The following is a 12,955-nucleotide window of genomic DNA, read 5'->3' on the forward strand; positions in this document are numbered from 1 at the left end:
GGCCACAGATTTATACCATTTTGCAGCATTAATGGTGTAAGTGGCAAATTAAGATACCGGTAATACTTCATAGTAACGCTAAATGTGGCCATAAATGTTACAACCAAATTGAATAATCTTGACATTTAATCAATGAAGTTATTGATTGCACAGAATATGCATGACAGGCGTGACACATCGAGCCTAGTTAGTTACCAATGCTGGGGACTTTGCTCTTGTAACATTAGACACTTTGGAAGGTTTCAGTCCACTTAAAACAGGATCTGTAAAGGAAAATATCCCCCTCTGGGGGATACTTACCTTGGGAGGTGGAAGCCTGCACAATAGAGCAGACCTGATCAGGCTCGGCTATTTCTGCCTGAGCCCGATCAGAATGCTGCTACTGCGCCTGCGCTGGATCGCAGCTGGTAAATATTTAGCTCTCCAGGGTTCGTGGACTGCCAGTGTTGGAAACGAGGGACAGAGGAGGACGGGAAAAGCCTTATTAGGATCCAGAGGCTTCCCTCTCCCGAGGTATGTATCCCCCAGGGGATGTTTTTATTTTGACAGATTCTCTTTAAAGGGAACCTTAAGTGAGAGGAATATGGAGGCTGATATTTAAAGGGAACCTTAAAGAGAATCTGTACTAATTCTTACAATAAAATATTCATTATGTTCTCCTGGGCCCCTCTGTGCTGTTTCTGCCACTCCCTGCTACAATCCTGGCTTGTAATTGCCGGTTTTAGGCAGTGTTTACAAACAAAAGACATGGCTGCTAACCAGCTTGTAATAGGCTGATAGGAGCTCAGTCTGTGACTCACACAGAGCCTGCAGGGGGCGTGGAGAGGGTGTGTATAGCTTCTATCCTATCACAAGCAGAGCAGCACATTCGCCCCTGAGCCCAACAAAGCCGTCAGAGGAAAGAAGAAAAGATTATATAATAGAGATAATACAGCCACTGTGCAACTAGGAAAGGCTGCAGTAAGACAGACCACATTAGAACAGGTATAGGAACTTATAGGATAGAAGAAATAAGGATGAACATTTTGTTACAGAGTCTCTTTAACTGAGAGGGCTATGGATGTTTCCTTTTAAACAATACAGTTGCTCGTCAGCCCAGCTGATCTCTTTGGCTTAAGTAGTGACTGAATTACACACCTGAAACAATCATGCAGCTAATCCAGTCTGACTTCAGTCAGAGCACCTGATCTGCATGCTTGTTGAGGGGCTGGGGCTAAAAGTATTAGAGACACAGGATCAGCAGGACAGTCAGGCAACTGGTATTATTTTAAAAGGACGAATCCATATCCCTCTCGGTTTAGGTTCCCTTTTAATTCCTTGCGTACCAGCAGTATCTGGCCCCTTAAGGACCAGAGACTGCTGGTACCAAAAAATGGCACCTCCCGACGAACCACTGCACATACCCGCCTCTCTCCCACTGCCGTTGCTAGGACGGAAAAGCTCTGTGCGCCGGTCAGTAGGCACTTTCATTGGCCCCTGACCCTGTCCATCAATGTGAGCAAATGTGATAATGAGCCAATGGGTGAAAGTGGCTCCTGACCGGCTCACAGAGCTCTGGCGTCATATAGCCGGCAGGGCGAGTGAACTGCGGTGGGTGCAGAGTGGCGAGATCGGCTGTAGCGTGCGGTGGGCTAGTTGAAATCTACGACCTGTCCGAGCTGCGCAGCCACCTGCAGGACGTAGATTTCAATTTTCGCCATACGGAAGCAGTTAAACAATATACATTATATAGTAGCAAATATATCGGCGCCAAGGAACAATGGAACCGCCGCTGAGAAGAACAATGTCCAAAAGTTCAGAAGTCAGGCATACATCAAAGGTCAGCGCAGGTTTAGAAAGTCATTGTATGTAGGGAATGGTAAATTCTTCACCACAATATATCAAATGCTCAGAGGTAGGTATCCGCCAAACATCAAAACTAGAAAAGGCTTACCAGCTCCCAACAACCCACATTATAAGGTTGTGAAATGGCTCATGTCACAGATAACGTCCAGGGAACATCAGACGTCGTGAAGATCCAGTGGACATCCGTGTGGAGGTAAAGTTTCAGGAATTTATATAGGAAAACAAAAACGGCAATATCTAAGCGTAACCCGTTTATTTAGATAAAATTTCTTTAAAAGGCAGTAGACATAAAAACGATAACTCACATACGGGGCCCATAAACAGGGAACCCCAGAAGATTAGCGCGCATGTAATGGTCAATCGAAGATCAATAGACAATGGTGCCGCCTGTTACCTTCCCGACCGGTTTCGCAGTCTTGCGTCATCAGGGGAGAAAAGGCGAACAGGCGGCAGGCACCAAATTTATAGCTTTTAGTCTGGGAAAAGAAGGTGGGGTGAAAGAAAACTTCCTCAGAAGGGCATCACTAATCAAAGTAGGAAAGAGTCACCCAAATGTGTAAATAAAGTGAAAAACAGAACAATATGTAAATAGCATATTAATAGCAAATAATGGTGTAAAAAAATATAATGATATCAATAGTAAAAACAAGATTACAAACAAAAAACACCTAGACTTTTGAAAATCAATAGGCAGCTTGATTACTCTAGTCTGCACAGGAAGCAGAGCAAGGGAGGGAAAGAAAAAAAAAAAAAAAAAAAAAAAAAAAAGGAATATTGGAACATACACTTCCTCTCTACACACAATAAGGAAGTGTCTATTGGGACATACAGGCACCCCTGCATATCAGCAGAAGAGGCATAGAGAACACACAAAAAAAGATTCATTTCCACACAGTGGTAAAATAGTGCAATGGTCAAGGGCTCAGACTACGACACAGGAGACCCGGGGTTAACTCCCGGCTCCTCCAGCCCAAAAAAACACACCCATCAAGCAAGGGACTCTTGAAGACAAGGGGAGAGTCACATGGGGCACAAAAAGAGCCCCCAATTTTAAGGGGGGGGGGAATAAAAAAATATAAAGTAAAAGCGCAAAAAGCGCTATGTGCTAACTAATATTGATTTATATTAAAAATAAAAAATAAAAAATTTTGACATTCTAAACCTCATAAACAAAGTGTGTATGAGGTATAGATGTGACTAGAGCTACGCACGTCACAAAGAGTGAAAATTGCAAATACAATGAAATGCGACATAAACATCGCAAAGGGAAAACATGTGTTTCTATCTGGATAGCTCTAGGGAGCAAGCTAGTGACAACACGGCAAGTAGGATGAAGTAAAGAGTACATGTGATAATGAGAATGGTGTAAAATAACCCACATATTAAATAGCCAGGGTGACTCGGGAGATTAAAATTATGTATATAATAAATTTAGCATAAAAATCTGTACGTAGCGATGATTCGACCAGTACATGAGCACCATTACAGATAATAACAATAGATACATAGAATAAAAAATTAAAAAATAAAAATAAAAAGTTGTTAAGAATCATTAATAAAACAATTAACGTCTAATTCAATATTCAACCCTGCAGGGCATGATGTGCGAAGTTTAAAAATCCATTCCGTTTCAAGTCTGGAGACCTCCCTCTCTAGGTTTTGACCTCTCCAATTAATCCGAATACCGTCAATGACGCAGTATTTCAAAAGTGCAGGATTTCTGTCGTGTTGTGCTGCAAAGTGTTTGGAGACGGAATGTCCCTGAAAACCTTTACCAATCAGATATATATGTTCCCCTAATCTTTCTTTAAAAGGTCTGGTAGTTCTACCAACATATTTTAACCCGCAAGGGCATTCCAGTAAATAAACTACAAAGGTGCTATCGCAAGTAAAAAGACGCTTGATCTGAAATGTAGGGGAATAGGGGTCCCCACCTAAAAAGGAGGAAATTTTTCTTGGCATATCTTTGCATGCTTTACATCCCTTACATTTCCTACACCTGTAAAAACCTTTTAATGGCACTATACCAGAGGCTGTCCTAGAAGGTGGGTCAATATAGCTATGTACAAGTCGGTCCCGCAGGTTTGGAGCTCTCCGAAAGATGACCCCAGGATTGTCCGCAAGCATAGGACCAATCACTAGGTCACCTCTCAGGAGATGCCAATGCCTGGAGAGAAGCTTTTTAATTTCTTTATGCTGTATATTGTACTGAGTGAGAAAGTGAAACCCTCCACTCCTGGTAGGATCTGATGGTCGAACTTTACGCAAGAAAGACCGGTCAGTTTGACCAATCTGGTCTCTGACGGTCTCCAATGCATTCTTCTTATACCCTTTGGCCTCAAATCTAGAAATCAACAAATCACTCTGAATAACATAATCAGATGGTGAAGAACAGTTTCTATGTATTCTAGTAAACTGGCCTCTAGGTACCCCCTTCAACCATGGAGCATAGTGACAGCTGGTGGTGGGAATAAAGCTGTTCCTATCCGTATCTTTAAAGAAAGTTTTTGTAATAAACTTATTGGAATCAAATTGAATATGTAAATCAAGAAAATGTATCTCATGTGAACTACAGACACAGTTAAAAACCAGGTGATCAGTATTATTATTAATATGGTTGATAAACAACTGTAATGAATCTTGATCTCCGTTCCAAATAACCACCACGTCATCAATATATCTCTTATATAATAAAAGTTGTGGGAATAGGGTTTTATCAATAAAAGACTCCTCCCAGATGGCCAAAAATAGGTTCGCAAGGCTGGGTGCAAATTTAGCACCCATAGCCACACCCACCTTTTGTAAAAAGTATCGGCCATCAAACCAAAAATAGTTCCGGGACATAGCAAAATTTAAACATTCAATGATAAAATCAATTTGTGCAAGGTTAAGTTGCTGGTTTTTTACTAGACACAATCGAACTGCCTGGGCTCCAGCCTCCTGTTCAATAACAGTATATAAAGAGGAGATATCAGCAGCCATAAGAATGCAGGGATCCTCACAGGATATGGACCCAAGCAGCTCTATTAAATGTCCAGAGTCTCTCAAATAGGATGGAATATTAGGAACCAATGGTTGTAGAAAGTGATCTACAAATTCCTCCAATCGTGAGGTAATGGAATTTATCCCGCTTACAATGGGTCTACCCGGGGGGTGTAGTGGGTCCTTATGCAGTTTAGGAAGATAATAAATCACTGGAGTTCAGACATAAGAGGGAACGAGATGCTCTGCCTCTAATTTGTTCAGAAATCCATCTGACTCCCCTCTCAGGACCAACTCAGCAAGTTCGTCGTGAAAACGACTTCCGGGATCCCCACGAAGGGGGAGGTAGGTGGTTTGGTCACTTAGTAGTCTTTCCATCTCAGCTTTATAATTCACCCTATTCAGTAATACAATCCCGCCCCCCTTATCCGCGGGTTTAATAACCAAATCTTTCTCTTCCAGCAGTGCAGTCATAGCATTCTGTGTTTCCACATTACCTCTAGGTTTCTTTACCTTCAGGGCATAAATATCCTTCAGCAATGATTTTTTAAAAGCCTCTATAGAATGATTATTAGAGATGAGGGGGTTAAACGTAGAGGCATTTCGAAGGCCACTGTTAAGAAGGTTCCTCTCCAAGCTAATATCAACAGTACTGGTAGTTGGAGCAGTTTTACTCAAAAACATTTTTTTTACATTAAGTCTCCGTATAAATTTATGAGCATCAATGAAGAGCTCAAACTTGTTCAGTGGTTTTGGAGGAGTAAATTTCAGGCCCTTATCCAACAACTTAATTTCAGATCTCGTGAGTATATGTGAGCTCAAATTAAATAAGCCCTCTCCTACATCTCTGGTCGTTTTTTGTTTCTTAAGTTGTACCCGCCGTCCACCCCTATTGCCCCTTCTGTTTGATTTCCTACCTCCTTCTCCCTTGTGGCTGTTTTTGGATCCATAAAAGGGGTAAGAGGTTCCTCCTCAGAAATCTCCAGTTCAGAATCCGAGAGGTCCGAAAAGATTTCAAATCTATTGTGTATAGGAAGAGGCCTATTCTCGGGTAGAACAGGTGGAGCTTTAAATGGTTTTGGTATCCATTGTTTCATTGGTTTTAGTCTTCTAGGTTTTGGGTAAGGTCCAAAATAATTTGGTCTGAAGTCCCGCGGGTAGTAGTCTAGTGGGCGGTCCGTATAGTCGTTTAAATGGTCATGTCTCGGATTTACCGGATCCACATGAGGCCTTCCTGGGGGCTGATAAGGCCCTGGAGGGGTTCTAGTATGCGGATATTCAGGTCTTTGCGGATGGTCATAATGTCTGGGTGGTGGCATATCATTCCTTGGTCGATAGGGAGGTCCATTGGGACTTGGATGGTAGTTGGAGTTTTGTCTAGGTGGAAGTCCATTAGGGCTTGGGTAATAGTTACGGTTTTGTCTGGGTGGATCAGCACCTCGATCTGGAAATGGTCTAGGTGGATATCTAGGGGGGTATCTAGGTTGAAACTTTGGATGCGGTTTTTGTGGAAGAGGTCTTGGTCTGGGGTCAGGTTGAGGGGTATTCTTATTCTCTACTGGTTTGGTTGGTGGTTTAGGCTCCTTTACGTCCTTCACCTGCCATTAAAATACTAGTCCCTTTTTATAATCCGTACTGTCTCTTTGGTATTTCTTTTGTTTTTTATTTTTAATGTCATTGTCCATTTTACGTAGGTACCCTTGTAAGTCATTAGAAAGAGCCTCATATTCTGCTGATTCCTTAAAGGGATTTAATTTGGTCTGTATTTGATCTATATCCTTATTGAACATATTAAGGCGTTTCTTTTTACCCTCTATTAAAATTTCCATCAGCTCCTTACTAATTTTTTTAAAAAAGTTAATAAATTTATCATCGGAGATAGTGATTCTCTCTTGTTCGTTGGGAACAAAGTCCCATCTAAGCCTCCTAGGGGCCAGACCATCTTTATTATATCTTTCTAGTGTGACAATCTCCCACCAAAGAGATAATTTTTTCTCACAAAAATGGCTCAACTCTTTAAACTGGCCTTCTACATTATCTTCAGCTATAGGAGAAACTCTTTCAGAGAATATGTTATCTAAATCGTATTCTCTGCAATCCATAAATTCAAACACATCCATTCCACAAAAACCGCATCCAAAGTTTCAACCTAGATACCCCCCTAGATATCCACCTAGACCATTTCCAGATCGAGGTGCTGATCCACCCAGACAAAACCGTAACTATTACCCAAGCCCTAATGGACTTCCACCTAGACAAAACTCCAACTACCATCCAAGTCCCAATGGACCTCCCTATCGACCAAGGAATGATATGCCACCACCCAGACATTATGACCATCCGCAAAGACCTGAATATCCGCATACTAGAACCCCTCCAGGGCCTTATCAGCCCCCAGGAAGGCCTCATGTGGATCCGGTAAATCCGAGACATGACCATTTAAACGACTATACGGACCGCCCACTAGACTACTACCCGCGGGACTTCAGACCAAATTATTTTGGACCTTACCCAAAACCTAGAAGACTAAAACCAATGAAACAATGGATACCAAAACCATTTAAAGCTCCACCTGTTCTACCCGAGAATAGGCCTCTTCCTATACACAATAGATTTGAAATCTTTTCGGACCTCTCGGATTCTGAACTGGAGATTTCTGAGGAGGAACCTCTTAACCCTTTTATGGATCCAAAAACAGCCACAAGGGAGAAGGAGGTAGGAAATCAAACAGAAGGGGCAATAGGGGTGGACGGCGGGTACAACTTAAGAAACAAAAAACGACCAGAGATGTAGGAGAGGGCTTATTTAATTTGAGCTCACATATACTCACGAGATCTGAAATTAAGTTGTTGGATAAGGGCCTGAAATTTACTCCTCCAAAACCACTTAACAAGTTTGAGCTCTTCATTGATGCTCATAAATTTATACGGAGACTTAATGTAAAAAAATTTTTTTTGAGTAAAACTGCTCCAACTACCAGTACTGTTGATATTAGCTTGGAGAGGAACCTTCTTAACAGTGGCCTTCGAAATGCCTCTACGTTTAACCCCCTCATCTCTAATAATCATTCTATAGAGGCTTTTAAAAAATCATTGCTGAAGGATATTTATGCCCTGAAGGTAAAGAAACCTAGAGGTAATGTGGAAACACAGAATGCTATGACTGCACTGCTGGAAGAGAAAGATTTGGTTATTAAACCCGCGGATAAGGGGGGCAGGATTGTATTACTGAATAGGGTGAATTATAAAGCTGAGATGGAAAGACTACTAAGTGACCAAACCACCTACCTCCCCCTTCGTGGGGATCCCGGAAGTCGTTTTCACGACGAACTTGCTGAGTTGGTCCTGAGAGGGGAGTCAGATGGATTTCTGAACAAATTAGAGGCAGAGCATCTCGTTCCCTCTTATGTCAGAACTCCAGTGATTTATTATCTTCCTAAACTGCATAAGGACCCACTACACCCCCCGGGTAGACCCATTGTAAGCGGGATAAATTCCATTACCTCACGATTGGAGGAATTTGTAGATCACTTTCTACAACCATTGGTTCCTAATATTCCATCCTATTTGAGAGACTCTGGACATTTAATAGAGCTGCTTGGGTCCATATCCTGTGAGGGTCCCTGCATTCTTATGGCTGCTGATATCTCCTCTTTATATACTGTTATTGAACAGGAGGCTGGAGCCCAGGCAGTTCGATTGTGTCTAGTAAAAAACCAGCAACTTAACCTTGCACAAATTGATTTTATCATTGAATGTTTAAATTTTGCTATGTCCCGGAACTATTTTTGGTTTGATGGCCGATACTTTTTACAAAAGGTGGGTGTGGCTATGGGTGCTAAATTTGCACCCAGCCTTGCGAACCTATTTTTGGCCATCTGGGAGGAGTCTTTTATTGATAAAACACTATTCCCACAACTTTTATTATATAAGAGATATATTGATGACGTGGTGGTTATTTGGAACGGAGATCAAGATTCATTACAGTTGTTTATCAACCATATTAATAATAATACTGATCACCTGGTTTTTAACTGTGTCTGTAGTTCACATGAGATACATTTTCTTGATTTACATATTCAATTTGATTCCAATAAGTTTATTACAAAAACTTTCTTTAAAGATACGGATAGGAACAGCTTTATTCCCACCACCAGCTGTCACTATGCTCCATGGTTGAAGGGGGTACCTAGAGGCCAGTTTACTAGAATACATAGAAACTGTTCTTCACCATCTGATTATGTTATTCAGAGTGATTTGTTGATTTCTAGATTTGAGGCCAAAGGGTATAAGAAGAATGCATTGGAGACCGTCAGAGACCAGATTGGTCAAACTGACCGGTCTTTCTTGCGTAAAGTTCGACCATCAGATCCTACCAGGAGTGGAGGGTTTCACTTTCTCACTCAGTACAATATACAGCATAAAGAAATTAAAAAGCTTCTCTCCAGGCATTGGCATCTCCTGAGAGGTGACCCAGTGATTGGTCCTATGCTTGCGGACAATCCTGGGGTCATCTTTCGGAGAGCTCCAAACCTGCTGGACCGACTTGTACATAGCTATATTGACCCACCTTCTAGGACAGCCTCTGGTATAGTGCCATTAAAAGGTTTTTACAGGTGTGGGAAATGTAAGGGATGTAAAGCATGCAAAGATATGCCAAGAAAAATTTCCTCCTTTTTAGGTGGGGACCCCTATTCCCCTACATTTCAGATCAAGCGTCTTTTTACTTGCGATAGCACCTTTGTAGTTTATTTACTGGAATGCCCTTGCGGGTTAAAATATGTTGGTAGAACTACCAGACCTTTTAAAGAAAGATTAGGGGAACATATATATCTGATTGGTAAAGGTTTTCAGGGACATTCCGTCTCCAAACACTTTGCAGCACAACACGACAGAAATCCTGCACTTTTGAAATACTGCGTCATTGACGGTATTCGGATTAATTGGAGAGGTCAAAACCTAGAGAGGGAGGTCTCCAGACTTGAAACGGAATGGATTTTTAAACTTCGCACATCATGCCCTGCAGGGTTGAATATTGAATTAGACGTTAATTGTTTTATTAATGATTCTTAACAACTTTTTATTTTTATTTTTTAATTTTTATTCTATGTATCTATTGTTATTATCTGTAATGGTGCTCATGTACTGGTCGAATCATCGCTACGTACAGATTTTTATGCTAAATTTATTATATACATAATTTTAATCTCTCGAGTCACCCTGGCTATTTAATATGTGGGTTATTTTACACCATTCTCATTATCACATGTACTCTTTACTTCATCCTACTTGCCTTGTTGTCACTAGCTTGCTCCCTAGAGCTTTCCAGATAGAAACACATGTTTTCCCTTTGCGATGTTTATGTCGCATTTCATTGTATTTGCAATTTTCACTCTTTGTGACATGCGTAGCTCTAGTCACATCTATACCTCATACACACTTTGTTTATGAGGTTTAGAATGTCAATTTTTTTTTTTTTTTAATATAAATCAATATTAGTTAGCACATAGCGCTTTTTGCGCTTTTACTTTATATTTTTTTACTCCCCCCCCCCCTTAAAATTGGGGGCTCTTTTTGTGCCCCATGTGACTCTCCCCTTGTCTTCAAGAGTCCCTTGCTTGATGGGTGTGTTTTTTTGGGCTGGAGGAGCCGGGAGTTGAACCCGGGTCTCCTGTGTCGTAGTCTGAGCCCTTGACCATTGCACTATTTTACCACTGTGTGGAAATGAATCTTTTTTTGTGTGTTCTCTATGCCTCTTCTGCTGATATGCAGGGGTGCCTGTATGTCCCAATAGACACTTCCTTATTGTGTGTAGAGAGGAAGTGTATGTTCCAATATTCCTTTTTTTTTTTTTTTTTTCCCCTCCCTTGCTCTGCTTCCTGTGCAGACTAGAGTAATCAAGCTGCCTATTGATTTTCAAAAGTCTAGGTGTTTTTTGTTTGTAATCTTGTTTTTACTATTGATATCATTATATTTTTTTTTTACACCATTATTTGCTATTAATATGCTATTTACATATTGTTCTGTTTTTCACTTTATTTACACATTTGGGTGACTCTTTCCTACTTTGATTAGTGATGCCCTTCTGAGGAAGTTTTCTTTCACCCCACCTTCTTTTCCCAGACTAAAAGCTATAAATTTGGTGCCTGCCGCCTGTTCGCCTTTTCTCCCCTGATGACGCAAGACTGCGAAACCGGTCGGGAAGGTAACAGGCGGCACCATTGTCTATTGATCTTCGATTGACCATTACATGCGCGCTAATCTTCTGGGGTTCCCCGTTTATGGGCCCCGTATGTGAGTTATTGTTTTTATGTCTACTGCCTTTTAAAGAAATTTTATCTAAATAAACGGGTTACGCTTAGATATTGCCGTTTTTGTTTTCCTATATAAATTCCTGAAACTTTACCTCCACACGGATGTCCACTGGATCTTCACGACGTCTGATGTTCCCTGGACGTTATCTGTGACATGAGCCATTTCACAACCTTATAATGTGGGTTGTTGGGAGCTGGTAAGCCTTTTCTAGTTTTGATGTTTGGCGGATACCTACCTCTGAGCATTTGATATATTGTGGTGAAGAATTTACCATTCCCTACATACAATGACTTTCTAAACCTGCGCTGACCTTTGATGTATGCCAAACAATATACATTGCCTGGCTGTCCCGCTGATCCTCTGCCTCTAATATTTGTAGCTATAGACCCTGAACAAGCATGCAGAAGTAAGCTTCTGACAACAATCTTGAGGGTCTTTAAAGTGAACCCAAGGTGAAAGTGATATGGTGGCTGCCATATTTATTTCCTCTTAAACAATACTAGTTGCCTGGCAGCCCTGCTGATCTATTTGGCTGCAGTAGTTTCTTAATTACACCAGAAACAAGCATGCAGCTGTCAGTTCTGACAATTATGTCAGAAACACCTGATATGCTGCATGCTTGTTCAGGGTCTATGGTTAAAAGTATTAGATGCAGAGGATCAGCAGGAAGCTAGGCAACTGGTATTGCTTAAGCTCATTGCCGGTTATACCGAGCTCAGCTCGGGGTAACCTGCGAAGGAGGATTTATCAGGGCCCGCTGGGGCGATTTGCATAATTTTTTTCTCCTACACGCAGCTAGCACTTTGCTAGCTGCGTGTAGTACACGATCGCCGCCGCTACCCGCTACATGATTTAAAAAATAAATAAATAAAAAGAAAGTTCTGCGCTGCCTCCTTGCCGGCGGGAATTAGACCGGCAAGGAGGTTAAAAGGAAATAAATATGGCAGCCTCCATAGTCCTCTCACCTCAGGTTCATTTTAAAGAGAACCCGAGGTGTGTTTAAAGAATGTTATCTGCATACAGAGGCTGGATCTGCCTATACAGCCCAGCCTCTGTTGCTATCCTAAACCCCACTAAGGTCCCCCTGCACTCTGCAATCCCTCATAAATCACAGCCGTGCTGTGAGGCTGTGTTTACATCTGTATTGTCAGTCTCAGCTGCTCCCCCGCCTCCTGCATAGCTCCGGTCCCTGCCCCCGTCCCTTCCCTCCAATCAGCAGGGAGGGAAGGGATGCAGGCGGGGACCGGAGTTCTGCAGGAGGCGGGGAGAGCAGCAGACTGACACTATAGAGATAAACACAGCCAGCTCTGACAAGCTGTTTGTCAGCAGCATGGCTGTGATTTATGAGGGATTGCAGAGTGCAGGGGGACCTTAGTGTGGTTTGGGATAGCAACAGAGGCTGGGCTGTATAGGCAGATCCAGCCTCTGTATGCAGATAATATTCTTCAAACCCACCTCTGGTTCTCTTTAAGTCACTGTTATAGAAGGTGCCTTCAGGTATACAGGAAACAATTGGCTTTCTAACAAAAAAAAAACTGGCATTCTTTGCAGACATTATTTCACCACTTTCCTGTGTTATATCTATAGCAGTAATATATTGTTTTGATGATTAACAAATACTACCGGCATAGCTATGTACACATAAGAGTTTGTATATCCATCTAGCCTTCGGGAGATCTCCAGGTTGGGCGCAGAGTTTAGCTGGTTAATAATTCTAAGCAACTTTCTTCTTCATTGTCTGATTTCTAAGAAACTCATTGTCTAGCTATGGTCATGTGATGGGAACATAAATAATCAGGCCATGTGGTAATATT

General features: G+C 41.7%; 1 protein-coding gene across 2 annotated transcripts in view; it reads right to left on the minus strand.

Moving 5' to 3' along the window:
• NDUFAF5 (NADH:ubiquinone oxidoreductase complex assembly factor 5) overlaps positions 1–12,955 on the minus strand; it is a 78,314-nt gene that overhangs the window by 18,371 nt on the left and 46,988 nt on the right. The gene's annotated exons all lie outside the window — the stretch shown is intronic.

Source organism: Hyperolius riggenbachi, chromosome 4 (assembly GCF_040937935.1).
Source record: "Hyperolius riggenbachi isolate aHypRig1 chromosome 4, aHypRig1.pri, whole genome shotgun sequence".
NCBI classification, from domain to species: domain Eukaryota; kingdom Metazoa; phylum Chordata; class Amphibia; order Anura; family Hyperoliidae; genus Hyperolius; species Hyperolius riggenbachi.